Genomic DNA, 16,953 nt, shown 5'->3' with positions numbered 1-16,953 from the left:
CTTTGGAGACGGCCGCATTCACGTTAAATAGGGCACCATCAAAATCCGTTGAGATGACGCCTTATGAACTATGGTTTGGCAAGAAACCAAAGTTGTCGTTTCTGAAAGTTTGGGGCTGCGATGCTTATGTGAAAAAGCTTCAACCTGATAAGCTCGAACCCAAATCGGAGAAATGTGTCTTCATAGGATATCCAAAGGAGACTATTGGATACACCTTCTATCATAGATCCAAAGGCAAGACTTTTGTTGCTAAGTTCGGAAACTTTCTAGAGAAGGAGTTTCTCTCGAAAGAAGTGAGTGGGAGGAAAGTAGAACTTGACAAGGTAACTGTACCTGCTCCCTTATTGGAAAGTAGTGCATCACAGAAAACTGTTTCTGTGACACCTACACCAATTAGTGAGGAAGCTAATGATAATGATCATGAAACTTCAGAACAAGATACTACTGAACCTCGTAGATCAACCAGAGTAAGATCCGCACCAGAGTGGTACGGTAATCCTGTTCTGGAAGTCATGCTACTAGATCATGATGAACCTACGAACTATGAAGAAGCGATGGTGAGCCCAGATTCCGCAAAATGGCTTGAAGCCATGAAATCTGAGATGGGATCCATGTATGAGAACAAAGTGTGGACTTTGGTTGACTTTCCCAATGATCGGCAAGCAATTGAGAATAAATGGATTTTCAAGAAGAAGACTGACGCCGACGGTAATATTACTGTCTACAAAGCTCGACTTGTCGCAAAAGGGTTTCGGCAAGTTCAAGGGATTGACTACGATGAGACCTTCTCACCCGTAGTGATGCTTAAGTCTGTCCGAATCATGTTAGCAATTGCCGCATTTTATGATTATGAAATTTGGCAGATGGATGTCCAAACTGCATTCCTGAATGGATTTCTGGAAGAAGAGTTGTATATGATGCAACCGGAAGGTTTTGTCGATCCAAAGGGAGCTAACAAAGTGTGCAAGCTCCAGCGATCCATTTATGGACTGGTGCAAGCCTCTCGGAGTTGGAATAAACGCTTTGATAGTGTGATCAAAGCATTTGATTTTATACAGACTTTTGGAGAAGCCTGTATTTACAAGAAAGTGAGTGGGAGCTCTGTAGCATTTCTGATATTATATGTGGATGACATATTACTGATCGGAAATGATATAGAATTTTTGGATAGCATAAAGGGATACTTGAATAAGAGTTTTTCAATGAAAGACCTCGGTGAAGCTGCTTACATATTAGGCATAAAGATCTATAGAGATAGATCAAGACGTTTAATTGGACTTTCACAAAGCACATACCTTGACAAGATTTTGAAGAAGTTCAAAATGGATCAAGCAAAGAAAGGGTTCTTGCCTGTGTTACAAGGTGTGAAGTTGAGTCGGACTCAATGCCCGACCACTGCAGAAGATAGAGAGAAGATGGAAGATGTTCCCTATGCTTCAGCCATAGGCTGTATCATGTATGCAATGCTGTGTACCAGACCTGATGTGTGCCTTGCTATAAGTCTAGTAGGGAGGTACCAAAGTAATCCAGGAGTGGATCACTGGACAGCGGTCAAGAACGTCCTGAAGTACCTGAAAAGGACTAAGGATATGTTTCTCGTATATGGAGCTGACAAAGAGCTCATCGTAAACGGTTACGTTGATGCAAGCTTTGACACTGATCCGGACGATTCTAAATCGCAAACCGGATACATGTTTACATTAAACGGTGGAGCTGTCAGTTGGTGCAGTTCTAAACAGAGTGTCGTGGCGGGATCTACGTGTGAAGCGGAATACATAGCTGCTTCGGAAGTAGCGAATGAAGGAGTCTGGATGAAGGAGTTCATATCCGATCTAGGTGTCATACCTAGTGCATCGGGTCCAATGAAAATCTTTTGTGACAATACTGGTACAATTGCCTTGGCGAAGGAATCCAGATTTCTCAAGAGAACCAAGCACATCAAGAGACGCTTCAATTCCATCTGGGATCTAGTCCAGGTGGGAGACATAGAGATTTCCAAGATACATACAGATCTGAATATTGCAGAACCGTTGACTAAGCCTCTTCCACGAGCAAAAAATGATCAGCACCAAGGCTCCATGGGTGTTAGAATCATTATAGTGTAATCTAGATTATTGACTCTAGTGCAAGTGGGAGACTGAAGGAGATATGCCCTAGAGGCAATAATAAAGTTATTATTTATTTCCTTATATATCATGATAAAAGTTTATTATTCATGCTAGAATTGTATTAAACCGGAAACATGATACATGTGTGAATACATAGACAAACAGAGTGTCACTAGTATGCCTCTACTAGACTAGCTTGTTAATCAAAGATGGTTATGTTTCCTAACCATGGACAATGAGTTGTCATTTGATTAACAGGATCACATCATTAGTTGAATGATCTGATTGACATGACCCATTCCATTAGCTTAGCACCCGATCGTTTAGTATGTTGCTATTGCTTTCTTCATGACTTATACATGTTCCTATGACTATGAGATTATGCAACTCCCGTTTGCCAGAGGAACACTTTGTGTGCTACCAAACGGCACAACGTAACTGGGTGATTATAAAGGAGCTCTACAGGTGTCTCCAAAGGTACATGTTGGGTTGGCGTATTTCGAGATTAGGATTTGTCACTCCGATTGTCGGAGAGGTATCTCTGGGCCCTCTCGGTAATGCACATCACTTAAGCCTTGCAAGCATTGCAACTAATGAGTTAGTTGCGAGATGATGTATTACAGAACGAGTAAAGAGACTTGCCGGTAACGAGATTGAACTAGGTATGGGATACCGGCGATCGAATCTAGGGCAAGTAACATACCGACGACAAAGGGAACAACGTATGTTGTTATGCGGTCTGACCGATAAAAGATCTTCGTAGAATATGTAGGAGCCAATATGAGCATCCAGGTTCCGCTATTGGTTATTGACCGGAGACGTGTCTCGGTCATGTCTACATTGTTCTCGAACCCGTAGGGTCCGCACGCTTAAGGTTACGATGACAGTTGTATTATGAGTTTATGCATTTTGATGTACCGAAGGTTGTTCGGAGTCTCGGATGTGATCACGGACATGACGAGGAGTCTCGAAATGATCGAGACATAAAGATTGATATATTGGAAGCCTATGTTTGGATATCGGAAGTGTTCCGGGTGAAATCGGGATTTTACCGGAGTACCGGGAGGTTACCGGAACCCCCCTGGGAGGTATATGGGCCTTAGTGGAAGAAGAGAAAAGGCAGCCAGGGCTGGGCCGTGCGCCCCTCCCCCCCTTGGTCTGAATTGGACAAGGAGAGGGGGTTGGCCCCCCTTCCTCCTCTCTCTCCTCTTTCCCCCCCTCCACGAATCCTATTCCAACTAGGAAAGGGGGGGAGTCCTACTCCCAGAAGGAGTAGGACTCCTCCTGGCGCGCCTCTCCTGGCCGGCCGGCCCCCCTCCCTTGAACCTTTATATACGGAGGTAGGGGAACCCCCTAGAGACACAAGTTGATCCACGTGATCATATTCTTAGCCGTGTGCGGTGCCCCCTTCCACCATAGTCCTCGATAATATTGTAGCGGTGCTTAGGCGAAGCCCTGCGACAGTAGTACATCAAGATCGTCACCACGCCGTCGTGCTAACGGAACTCTTCCCCGATACTTTGCTGGATCGGAGTCCGGGGATCGTCATCGAGCTGAACGTGTGCTAGAACTCGGAGGTGCCATAGTTTCGGTGCTTGATCGGTCGGGCCGAGGAGACGTACGACTACATCAACCAAACGCTTCCGTTGTCGATCTACAAGGGTACGTAGATCACACTCTCCCCCTCTCGTTGCTATGCATCACCATGATCTTACGACTACATCAACCAAGGGAATTTTTTTGAAATTACAACGAAACCCAACAACCTTGTCATATGACATATATATGGTGGACACTCCAAAGGATGGAGATGGCGATGAAACAGCGGGGGACGATACCTCTAGGAAACAGCCCAAGAGCCGGCGTCAGTAGCGCCGCTCTAAATCCCGCCAAAGCAAAAACGGTGGTTCCGGCACAAGAGATAATGCTACTCCGGATAATGCCGAAGGACACCCCCTCCAGCAAGATTCAGCACAGGAGGACAGAGAAGCCAACACTCATGAGAGGGCGGCGGACCAAGAGGTTGAGGACGATAATTATACGCCTCCCTCTGAAGATGATGCAACCCTCGATGATGACGAGTTCATCGTGCCAGAGGACCTCGCCGAACAAGAGCGTTTTAAACTCAGGCTTATGGCCACGGCAAGCAGCCTCAAGAAAAAGCAGCAACATCTTAGAGCTGATCAAGATTTGCTAGCTGACAGATGGACTGAAGTCCTTGCGGCCAAAGAGTATGAACTCAAACGCACCTCCTAGAGTTACCCAAAGCGCAGGCTGCTACCCCCACTAGAGGAGGAAGCATCTATATCACCAGCGCATGACATGGCCGACCGGCCACCTTGTGGCCGCGAAAGAGAGGCCTCTCGGCCCTCCACTCAAGCCATGCCCCGGCGCCGCGTCAATCATAGTAAGGCACGAGAAAATGCACCCGACCTGCGCGACATACTGGAGGACAAGGCAAGGCAAACAAGATCGATCTACGGATCGCGCAGGCGCCCCACGGCACGTGACGGTGACCGTCACTCCGGATGCAATGAATCGGGCCGGGCCGAACTCAACAGACAAAGCTCCTTCGAGCTGCGTCGTGATATAGCCCAATACAGAGGCGCCACACACCCACTATGCTTCACAGACGAGGTAATGGATCATAAAATCCCTGAGGGCTTCAAACCCGTAAACATCGAATCGTACGATGGCACAACAGATCCTGCGGTATGGATCGAGGACTATCTCCTTCATATCCACATGGGCCGCGGTGATGATCTACACGCCATCAAATACCTCCCACTCAAACTTAAGGGACCGGCCCGGCATTGGCTTAACAGCTTGCCAGCAGACTCAATCGGTTCTTGGGAGGACCTGGAAGCCGCATTCCTTGACAACTTCCAGGGCACTTATGTGCGACCACCGGACGCCGATGACCTAAGCCACATAATTCAGCAGCCACAGGAATCGGCCAGGCAATTCTGGACACGGTTCCTAACAAAGAAAAACCAGATAGTCGACTGTCCAGACGCAGAGGCCTTAGCGGCCTTCAATCATAATATCCGTGACGAGTGGCTGGCCCAGCACCTGGGACAAGAAAAGCCGAAATCTATGGCAGCCCTCACAACACTCATGACCCGCTTTTGCACGGGAGAAGACAGCTGGCTAGCTCGCAGCAACAACTTAACCAAGAAACCTGGTAATTCAAATACCAAGGACAAAAGTGACAGGTCGCATCGGAACAAACAAAAGCGCCGCGTTAACAGTGACAGCAACGAGGATATGGCAGTTAATGCCGGATTCCGAGGCTACAAATCCGGTCAACGGAAAAAGCCATTCAAAAGAAATACTCAGGGCCCATCCAGTTTGGACCGAATACTCGACCGCTTGTGCCAGATACATGGCACCCCCAAAAAGCCAGCCAATCACACCAACAGGGATTGTTGGGTGTTCAAGCAGGCAGGCAAGTTAAGAACCGAAAACAAAGACAAGGGGATGTATAGCGACAACGAGGAGGAGCCCAGGCCGCCAAACAACAGTGGACAAAAGGGATTTCCCCCGCAAGTGCGGACGGTTAACATGATATACGCAACCCACATCCCCAAGAGGGAGCGGAAGCGTGTGTTACGGAACGTATATGCGATAAAGCCAGTCGCCCCAAAGTTCAACCCATGGTCCTCCTGCCCGATCACCTTTGATCGAAGGGACCACCCCACTGGCATCCATCACGGTGGCTTCGCCGCATTCGTTCTAGACCCAATTGTTGACGGATTTCATCTCATAAGAGTCCTCATGGATGGCGGCAGCAGCCTGAACCTGCTTTACCAAGATACAGTGCGAAAAATGGGCATAGATCCCTCGAGGATCAAGCCCACCAAAACAACCTTTAAAGGCGTCATACCAGGTGTAGAAGCCAACTGTACAGGCTCAGTCACACTGGAAGTGGTCTTCGGATCTCCGGATAACTTCCGAAGCGAGGAGTTAATCTTCGACATCGTCCCGTTCCGCAGTGGCTATCACGCACTGCTCGGGCGAACCGCATTCGCAAAATTCAACGCGGTACCGCACTATGCATACCTCAAGCTCAAGATGCCAGGCCCTAGAGGAGTAATCACGATCAATGGGAACACCGAACGCTCCCTCCGAACGGAGGAGCAGACGGCAGCGCTCGCAGCAGAAGTACAAAGCAGCCTCTCTAGGCAGTTCTCCAGTTCGGCCTTCAAAAAGCCGAACATGGTCAAGCGCGCCCGGAGTACCCTACAACAAGACCGCCTGGCACGTTCCGAGCTAGCGTAGCAATACGGCCCCAACCCCAGCCCTCACGATATAGCAAAACCAGTGCTTCGCGTACATAACTACGCTCTTGAAATACCATGGGCACAGGGGAAGGGGCACTATCACGGCACGCCCGAAAAACGGCCTAAACCGCACCAGGGGCTGCCGGATTCCTTTTTTCTTTTTTCCTTACTCTCAGGACTCCATACTTCGGACGACCCATTCAGCAATTCAACTGCCACGCAAACGATGCAAGATCCAGGAAAGCAGACAAGCCATGCGGCATTATGGAACTCCCAGGTGGTCTCTATTACGAGCAGTATACCTGTTTTTTAGTACAATTCCGCGGCCTACCCCTGGCCAGGACATGTTAAATAGTCCAATTTCTTTTGCTTATCGCACTATTTGTATCGTTCCGCTTTCATAGCAGCCTTTCTATAAACAATGCATAGCTTTTTGTCTATTTTTTGCATTATCCTCTTTTTATATATATGTTTATTAATAACATGTTGCATCCGTACACCGCGGTACGGCAAAAATACGCCAGGTGCTTCAGTACCCATCAATAGGGCGTGAGAAGTCCGTACACTTCCACAAGTGCGGCACCCCAAACTTATAGCACTATATGCATCGGCTCCGAATCATGATTTGGGTCAATAGTTGGGTTTGCCCGGCTCCTATGTTTTGGTGCCTTACGTTCCGCTATATCGGCTAAGGTAGCATTAGGAGAACTACTGCGATTGTGCCCCAGTTGAGCTAGGCTGAGCACCTCAGTATAGCAAGCTAAAACTGACTGTCATGATGAGGCGAGAGACCGGTCGCTGTTCGAGAGGTTTTTCGAGTCCTTAAAGACTTATGCCGCTTTGAGCGAGGAACCGGCTATGTCCAGCCAAGGCGTGGATAGCGCCCCGAACTTGGTCTTCCAAATACTCGGGGCTTCGCCGAAATTTAAAATTATAGAGTTCTATGGCTAAGTGAGAGTGTTCAAGCATTATAGTCCGATCGCCTTGTTCATTGTGCTGAGCGCCTCCCTCGACAGACCCATCCATGGGAAAAAGAGCGCTCAGGTTTATCCCGAACACCCCAGCACTAGTGGCATGGGGGCAGAAGCCGACGACTGGCCATCTCTCAAAAAAAAAATTTGATAAACGGCCGCACAGAAAGTAATATTTTAAATTCAACAAGCATTGCATAGCGCATATGAACAAGTTTTCAGCGCACATGATAACACGAGCGAGTTCATTCAAAAATTACATCCCTGGTGCATTCATCCGCCATAAGGCGGGCACCAGCCAGAACATCCTTGTAATAGTTCTCGGGCTTGCGATGCTCCTTCCCCGGCGGCGGCCCGTCCCTCACAAGCTTCTCACCGTCCAGCTTACCCCAGTGCACCTTTGCACATGCAAGGGCCCTACGGGCACCTTCGATGCAGACGGAGCGCTTGATGACCTCGAGCCTTGGACAAGCCTCCACCAGCCGCCGCACCAGTCCGAAGTAGCTCCCAGGCAGGGCCTCTCCAGGCCATAGCCAAACTATGAAGCCCTTCAGGGCCTGTTCGGCCGCCTTGTGGAGCTCGACCAGCTGCTTCAGCTGATCGCTCAAGGGCACAGGGTGTCCGGCCTCAGCGTACTGAGACCAGAACACCTTCTCCGTCGAGCTGCCTTCCACGGCTCGGTAGAATGCGGCGGCATCGGATACGCTGCCGGGAAGATCTGCGAATGCCCCTGGAGAGCTCCGGATCCGGGTAAGTAACAAGTAGTTTACTTTTACATGTCTGCTTTGCATAGAGAATGCCTTACCCGCCGCTATCTTTTTCACCGCATCCAATTCCTGGAGGGCCTTCTGGGCTTCGGCCTTGGCAGATTCGGCAGTCTTAAGGGCCGCAGCAAGCTCAGACGCTCGCGTCTTCGAGTCGAGCTCCAAACTCTCATGTTTTTTCATGAGAGCCTGAAGCTCTTGCTGCACCTCGCCGACCTGCGCCTCAAATTTCCCCCACTCGGTGCGCTCCGTGGCCGCTTTCTTTTCGGCCTCGGACAGCGCCTGCTTAAGGGTCGACACCTCAGTTGTGGCCCCTACAAATAAGCAGTATACTCCTGTCATTTTTTGCAATTGCGCCTTCTTATAGGCATTTTTTCTATAAGGTATCTCTTACCTTCTTTCTCCTCGAGCTGCCGTTTGGCAAGGCCGAGCTCTTGCTCGGTCCGCTCGAGGCCCTGCTTCAGGGCACCGACCTCTGTAGTCAGTGCGGCGGTGGCCAGCAGCGAAGCCTGCATACGTATATTGACTCCTTTTTAGTTAGACTCCTGCGATATTTAATAGATCCTCTATTCGGCTTTTCTTTCCGAACGCCAAACAGAGCATCAGGGGCTACTGTCTATGCGGTAATATTTTTACATATTTTTTACTTACCTCGAAGCCTGTTAGAAGGCTAGCACAAGCTTCAGTCAGTCCGCTTTTGGCGGACTGAACCTTCTGGACCACCGTACTCATGATGGTACGGTGCTCCTCGTCGATGGAGGCGCCCTCAAGCACCTCCAGCAGATTGTCCGGCGCCTCCGGCTGGACGGAGGACACCGACTCAATAGGCTTGCTCCTCTTGGCAGGAGTTCGCCTGCCACGGTCCGGAACCGTTGACGATTCTGGCGCGATGTCCGGCTTAAAGCCGGACTTGGAGCCCTAGGGGGTCTTGTCCCCTTTACTCCTGGAGTATGGGAGGTCGCCTCGCGCTTCCTCCTGGACCACCTCCTCTTGCCCCGGAGCTTGTCGCAACGCCACTTCGGCGTCATCCGCGGCACAGGGGGAGGCAGCGGGCGGAACCGAATTCACGTCTGATGAATCCAGGGAGTCGCTCGACGACTCGTCGAAGGCGGGCTGCATGATTATATTTGACATTAGGGAAAGCTGTGCAACAAAAGGAATATCATGAGTTACTCTGGTATCCAAACACTTACGATATAGCCGGACGCTTGGCCCTATCCGGCCACCCCTCTTCGTCCTCGTCGGCGTCGGGGGCATAGTCCGGCGGAGGGGTTTTCCCCTTCTTGCACCCTTCGGCCTCCCCCACTGGGGTGGCCTTCCTCTTCTTTCCTCCCCCTGCTGGAGGGGGAGAGGTTTCTTCTTCCTCCTCCTCATCTTCACGGGAGGAGTGCATCTCGGACTCGTCGGACGACGAGTCCGACACCACCATATTCCGGGAACTCTTTCGAGTCCCCGTGGCCTTCTTCTTGGCCTTATTCTCCGGCACCACATAAGGTGGCGGAACCAGCAGCTTCACTAGGAGAGCAGGGGCTGGGTCTTCGGGCAAGGGAGCCGGACAGTTAATCAGTCCGGACTGCGCCTGCCAATCCTGTTAAAGGTAAGGGAGTTTAGATCCCGCATAGAGTAAAACTATGAAAAAACACTTAACATCCTGTAAAAGATGGAAATATCTCACCTCGCCAGCAGGACGCTGCGAGCTGAATCCGCGGTCTTCGAAGGCGGATGTGGGAGCCTCAGCGCCTTTGGTTACCCCCTTCCAGACATCTTCGTATGTCGTGTCGAAGAGCCTGCTCGGAGTTCGGTGCTGCGCCGGGTTGAACTCCCACAAATTGAAGTCCCGTTCTTGACACGAAAGGATCCGGCGGACGAGCATGACCTGGACTACATTGAAAAGCTTGAGCTGCTTGTTCACCAGGGACTGGATGCATTTTTGCAGTCCGGTCACCTCTTCTTCGTCGCCCCACGACAAGCCCGTCTCCTTCCATGACGTGAGCCGCATAGGGGGTCCGGATCGGAATTCAGCGGCTGCTATCCACTTCGGATCGCGTGGCTTGGTGATGAAAAACCACCCTGACTGCCACCCCTTCAAGGTGTCCACAAAGGAGCCCTCGAGCCATAGGACGTTGGCTATTTTGCCCGCCATGGCACCTCCGCACTCCGCCTGGTTGCCGCGCACCACCTTTGGCTTGACGTTGAAGGTCTTGAGCCAGAGGCCGAAATGGGGGCGGATGCAGAGGAAGGCCTCGCACACGACGATAAACGCCGAGATATTGAGGACGAAGTTCGGGGCCAGATCATGGAAATCTAGGCCATAGTATAACATGAGTCCGCGGACAAATGGGTGGAGAGGAAAACCCAGTCCGCGGAGGAAGTGGGGAAGAAATACTACCCTCTCATGGGGCCTTGGGGTGGGGAGAAGCTGCCCCTCCTCAGGAAGCCGGTGCGCGATGTCCTTCGACAAGTATCCGGCCTTCCTTAGCTTTTTGACATGGCCCTCCATAACGGAGGAGACCATCCACTTGCCTCCCGCTCCGGACATTGTTGGAGAAGGTTGAGGTAGGAAGTGCGGGCTTGGGCGCTGGAGCTCGGGTGCGCAGAAGATGGATAGGCAAAGGAGGAAGAAGGCGTGGGTAAAAAGGTGGATCCTTATCCCCTTATATGGGCGGATGCGACTATACGTCCCCACCAGCCTAGTAAAATTCGCTTGCCTCCCAAGCGCCGTGATAAGTGGCGCGGTTGGGTTACCCACGTCCGTATTGATGAGAATCCCGTAAATAAAGGGGACACGATCTTTGCTTTGACAAGACGTGCCAAGGAAACTGCCTCGCAAAACACGCTGAGGTGGAAAAGTGAAAACGATTCGAATAAAGGCTTGGCCGTAGTGTGAAGTCACGCTGCGGAGTACGTCAGTAGATTAAGATTTGTGTTAATATTATTCTCTCTATGGCAATACGTGGAAACTTATTTTGCAGAGCCGGACACTACTCTTGGTGTTTACAAACTTTTATGAAGAATTTGGAGGAGGAACCCGCCTTGCAATGCCGAAGACAATCTGCACGCCGGACTCATCGTCATTGAAGCCTGGTTCAGGGGCTACTGAGGGAGTCCTGGATTAGGGGGTGTTCGGGTAGCCGGACTATACCTTCAGCCGGACTCCAGGACTATGAAGATACAAGATTGAAGACTTCGTCCCGTGTCCGGATGGGACTTTCCTTGGCGTGGAAGGCAAGCTTGGTGATGCGGATATTCAAGATCTCCTACCGTTGTAACCGACTTTGTGTAACCCTAACCCTCTCCGGTGTCTATATAAACCGGGGGATTTTAGTCCGTAGGACAACTTCATCATACAACAATCATACCATAGGCTAGCTTCTAGGGTTTAGCCTCCTTGATCTCGTGGTAGATCTACTCTTGTACTACCCATATCATCAATATTAATCGAGTAGGACATAGGGTTTTACCTCCATCAAGAGGGCCCAAACCTGGGTAAAACATTGTGTCCCTTGTCTCCTGTTACCATCCGCCTAGACGCACAGTTCGGGACCCCCTACCCGAGATCCGCCGGTTTTGACACTGACAATCAGTAAGGATGTTTTGTAGATATTGTGGTGCTCTATCCATCCATGTCTTTGTTTTCATTTATGGAGCACCCTATCTTGAGTCAATCGAGCTCTACTTTTGCTATAAAATGTTCCTGGTAGAATGTTTACAAGTTAAGCATTTTGCCGAGGTTGTTTTAGTTGATCCATGCATGCTATGTTATTTTTCTTGCCATGTTTAGCTTCTATGCCATGTCTACTTGCTGGGTGTATGCTTAGTTTATCATGCAATGCCTTGTGGTGAGTGCATCGAGCTCGTAAACATGCCTACTTGATATCTGTTTTGCCATGTTCCAGTTTTTCACTAAGTCTAAATCTGTTAACGATAATTGCTATGTTCACATGGTTGCCATTGTATTTTTCTGATCCCTTTTGGCTTATGGTCAGTAAGGGACTTTTGTTGTATGCTTTGAGTAGCTTCATTCCATGCCTTGCTTTGCCATGATATGTTCCTGTAGCATGTTGTTATCTTGCTCTAAACATTGCTTCCTCATGTTAAATTCCTGACATGTTATTTTCACTAAGTCTGTAACCAGTAATATTTTGCACTTTTGCCATGCTTGTTTGAACCTGCTATTGAGTGAATTAGCCATAGCTCAGTGTTCATCTTTTGTCAAACATCTTGAGTGGATCCCTGCCATGTATTTTTTTGTCATGTTAGAGTGCTGTAGCATGTTGTTCTTGATGCATTTAGATGGCCTCGTGTTGTTAATCACAGCTCTGTGCCATATTTGTTTTGCTTGCCATTTGCAAACCGTGCATCCGATTCCGGCGATCTTTATATTGATTTCGACCGAAATCAACTCCTCTTTCCAGTGGCACTCTTGGTTTTCCAAGTTGAGGCCAGGTTCAATCTTTCCTTTCCGAAACATGCATATGCATCGCATACCACTTCCCGCATATCATGCCATGTTTTGCATCATGTTGTTTGTGCATTGCATGTGGTTGATTGTGTCTCCCTTTGCTTGTTGTTCTTGCTTGGGTAGATCCGGGAGATGAGTGCGTGATCGAGCAGCCCGTTGAGTACGTTTACGAGGATCAAGCTAACGTCAACTCGGAGAACTTTGCAGGCAAGATGACCATACCCTTGAAATCACTTCTATCTTTGCTTGCTAGATGCTCGCTCTTTTGCTATGCCTATGCTGTGATACCTACCACTTGCTTATCATGCCTCCCATATTGCCATGTCAAACCTCTAACCCACCTTGTCCTATCAAACCGTTGTTTGGCTATGTTACCGCTTTGCTCAGCCCCTCTTATAGTGTTGCTAGTTGTAGGTGAAGATTGGAATTTGTTCCTTGTTAGAACATGTTTATTGTTGGGATATCATTATATGAGCTTGTCTATTTTAATCCACCTATATACTTGGTAAAGGGTGGAAGGCTCGGCCTTATGCCTGGTGTTTTGTTCCACTCTTGCCGCCCTAGTTTCCGTCATACCGGTGTTATGTTCCTTGATTTTGCATTCCTTACACGGTTGGGTCATAATGGGAACCCCTTGACAGTTCGCCTTGAATAAAACTCCTCCAGCAAGGCCCAACCTTGGTTTTACCATTCGCCACCTAGCCTTTTTCCCTTGGGTTTCGTGGACTCAAGGGTCATCTTATTTTTAACCCCCCGGGCCAGTGCTTCTCTAAGTGTTGGTCCAACTGAGCGATGTCCGGGGCTACCAGGGGCAACTCTGGGCTGGCCTAATCGACGTCTTGCTCATCCGTTGTGCCCTGAAAACGAGATATGTGCAGCTCCTATCGGGATTTGTCGGCACATCTGGGTGGCTTTGCTGGTTTAGTTTTACCATTGTCGAGATGTCTTGTAACCGGGATTCCGAGTCTGATCGGATTGTCTTAGGAGAAGGAATATCCTTCGTTGGCCATGAGAGCTTGTGATGGGCTAAGTTGGGACACCCCTGCAGGGTTATGATCTTTCGAAAGTCGTGCCCGCGGTTACGGGCAGATGGGAATTTGTTAATGTCCGGTTGTAGAAAAGCTGAAACTTAAGCTTAATTAAAATGAATCAACTGAGTGTGTGGCCATGATGGTCTCTTTTTGGTGGAGTCCGGGAAGAGAACACGGTCTCGTGTTATGTTTGACCGTAGGTTGTTCTAGGATCACTTCTTGATCATAGTTCATCGTCCGTGCTTTGCCTTCTCTTCTCGCTCTCATTTGCGTATGTTAGCCACCATATATGCTAGTCGCTTGCTGCAACTCCACCTCATACCTTTTACCCTTCCTATAAGCTTAAATAGTCTTGATCACGAGGGTGTGAGATTGTTGAGTCCCTGTGACTCGCAGTTTACTTCAAAACCAGATGTAGGCACCGATGATACCGCTCCATGTGATTCAACAGAGCTCAAGTGGGAGTTCGATGAGGACTCAAGACGTTACTACGTGTCTTTCCCAGATGATCAGTAGTGGTGCCCAGTTGGGGCGATCGGGGACTATGTTGCATTTGGGGTTTATCTTTATTTTGGTTCCGTAGTCGGACCGTGAGTGTATTTGGAAGAATGTAATGATATTTATGCTATTTGTGTGACATGGTGAGTGTAAGCCAACTATGTATCTTTTTCCCTTATTCATTACATGGGTTGTTGTGAAGATTACCTCACTTGCGACATTGCTTTCAATGCGGTTATGCCTCTAAGTCGTGCTTCGAAACGTGAGAGATATAGCCACATCGAGGGCGTTACAAGAGGGGTGTGATCTTACAAATGTACGGGGTCGAAGTGTTCAAACCCTTTGCTAGGTTGCCTCGGGCCTCCTTTTATAGGTTAAGGGGTGACCACACTGGCAGTCATTTTGGGTGTGATTAGATAGCTAACAGTGCTATCATACCTAACTCTAGCAGTTTGGACAAAATGCATTAAATGCACTACTAGGTGTCGTGTCGAGGGTGAATCCCGGGAAGCCTGTCATGCCACTTATCTGCCTCTTCTTATCAGCTTGACACGCCTCTTGGACGGGTGTTAATAAAGCTAATCTATTCTCCTTGGCGTTGCCACATGCTTGATAGAATCCTCTTGGAGGCTTAACACCGTGACATCGCGCTGATCAGTGACTTGGGTGCGGTGAGGTGGAGCGGTGGCGCCTCGGTGAAGGTTCCTTGTTGAAGTAGTTTGGCGGGGTTTGATATTGGCGGCCCCGACAGGCCTGCCGGGGAAAGCCTGGGCTTGTCCTTGGATGCGGCCTTCACCCTGCCAGGCTCTCTTGCCCGGCAAGGGAGGCTTCCCAGGGCGGCCCGCAGCTATCTTGCTCTTCTTAATGCTCTCCTTGGGCAGAACCAATCTAGGGCTCCGGTGGAGCTGTTCTGCCGGGGAAACTTCCCTCCCGAAGGCGAAAATCAAAGCCATTGTCATCACCAACGATCCTGTCATCAAGAGGGGATAAATCTCCATCAACATCTTCACTAGCACCATCTCCTCTCAAACCCCAGTTCATCTCTTGTATCTGATCTTTGTCTCAAAACCTCAGATTGGTACCTGTGGGTTGCTAATAGTGTTGATTACTCCTTATAGTTGATGCTAGTTGGTTTATTTGGTGGAAGATCATATGTTCAGATCCATAATGACAATTATTACTCCTCTTATTATGAACATGAATATGCTTTGTGAGTAGTTATGTTTGTTCCTAAGGACATGGGAGAAGTCTTGTTATAAGTAATCATGTGAATTTGGTATTCGTTCGATATTTTGATGAGATGTATGTTGTCTCTCCTCTAGTGGTGTTATGTGAACGTCCACTACATGACACTTCACCATTGTTTGGGCCTAGGGGAAGGCACTGGGAAGTAATAAGTACATGATGGGTTGCTAGAGTGGCAAAAGCTTAAACCCTAGTTCATGCGTTGCTTCATAAGGGGATGATTTGGATCCATATGTTTCATGTTATGGTTAGATTTATCTTAATTCTTCTTTGGTAGTTGCAGATGCTTGTGAGAGGGGTTAATCATAAGTGGGAGGCTTGTCCAAGAAAGTACAGCACCCAAGCACCGGTGCACCCACATATCAAATTATCAAAGTAACGAACGTGAATCCTATGAGCATGATGAAAACTAGCTTGACAATAATTCCCATTTGTCCTCGGGAGCGCTTTGCTTTATATAAGAGTTCGTCCAGGATTGTTCTTTACTACAAAAAGGATTGGGCCACCTTTCTGCACCTTAGTTACTTTTGTTACTTGTTACCCGTTATGAATTATCTTATCACACAACTATCTGTTACCGATAATTTCAGTGCTTGCAGAGAATACCTTGCTGAAAACTGCTTGTAATTTTCTTCTGCTCCTCGTTGGGTTCAACACTCTTACTTATCAAAAGGACAAGGATAGATCCCCTATACTTGTGGGGTCATCAAGACTCTTTTCTGGCACCGTTGCCGAGGAGAAGAGCACCTTTGGTAAGTGAAATTTGGTAAGGAAACATTTATATAGTGTGCTGAAATTTACTGTCACTTGTTACTATGGAAAATAATCCTTTGAGGGGTTTGTTCGGGGTATATTCACCCCGACCGGTAGAGCAAAGAGTTTCCCCTCAACCTACTGCACCTACTGAAAATATTTATTATGAAATTCCTTCGGGTATGATAGAAAACCTGCTAGCTAATCCTTATGCAGGAGATGGAAAATTACATCCTGATATGCACCTAATCTATGTGGATGAAGTTTGTGGATTATTTAAGCTAGCAGGTTTGCCTGAGGATGGAGTCAAGAAGAAGGTCTTCCATTTATCTTTAAAGGAGAAGGCATTGACATGGTATAGGCTATGCGATGATATTGGGACTTGGAACTACAATCGATTGAAATTGGAATTTCATCAGAATTTTTATCCTATGCATCTAGTTCATCATCATCGGAATTACATATATAATTTTTGACCTCGTGAAGGATAAAGTATCGCTCAAGCTTGGGGGAGTCTTAAGTCAATGTTATATTCATGCCCCAATAATGAGCTCTCAAAAGAAATTATTATTCAGAACTCTTATGCTTGGCTTTCTCGTAATGATCGATCCATGCTCGATACTTCTTGTACTAGCTCTTTTATGAAGAAGACTATTGAATTCAAATGGGATTTATTGGAAAGAATTAAATGCAACTCTAAATATTGGGAACTCGACGATGGTAAGGAGTCAGGTATAAACCTTAACTTTGATTGTGTTAAATCTTTTATGGATACCGATGCTTTTCATGATTTTAGCACTAAATATGGACATGACTCTAAGATAGTAGCTTATTTTTG

This window comes from Triticum urartu, chromosome 2 (genome assembly GCF_003073215.2).
Source record: "Triticum urartu cultivar G1812 chromosome 2, Tu2.1, whole genome shotgun sequence".
In the NCBI taxonomy this organism is placed as follows: Eukaryota; Viridiplantae; Streptophyta; class Magnoliopsida; order Poales; family Poaceae; genus Triticum; species Triticum urartu.
The sequence above is the reverse complement of the archived record's forward strand: the minus strand, read 5'-3'. Positions refer to the sequence as shown.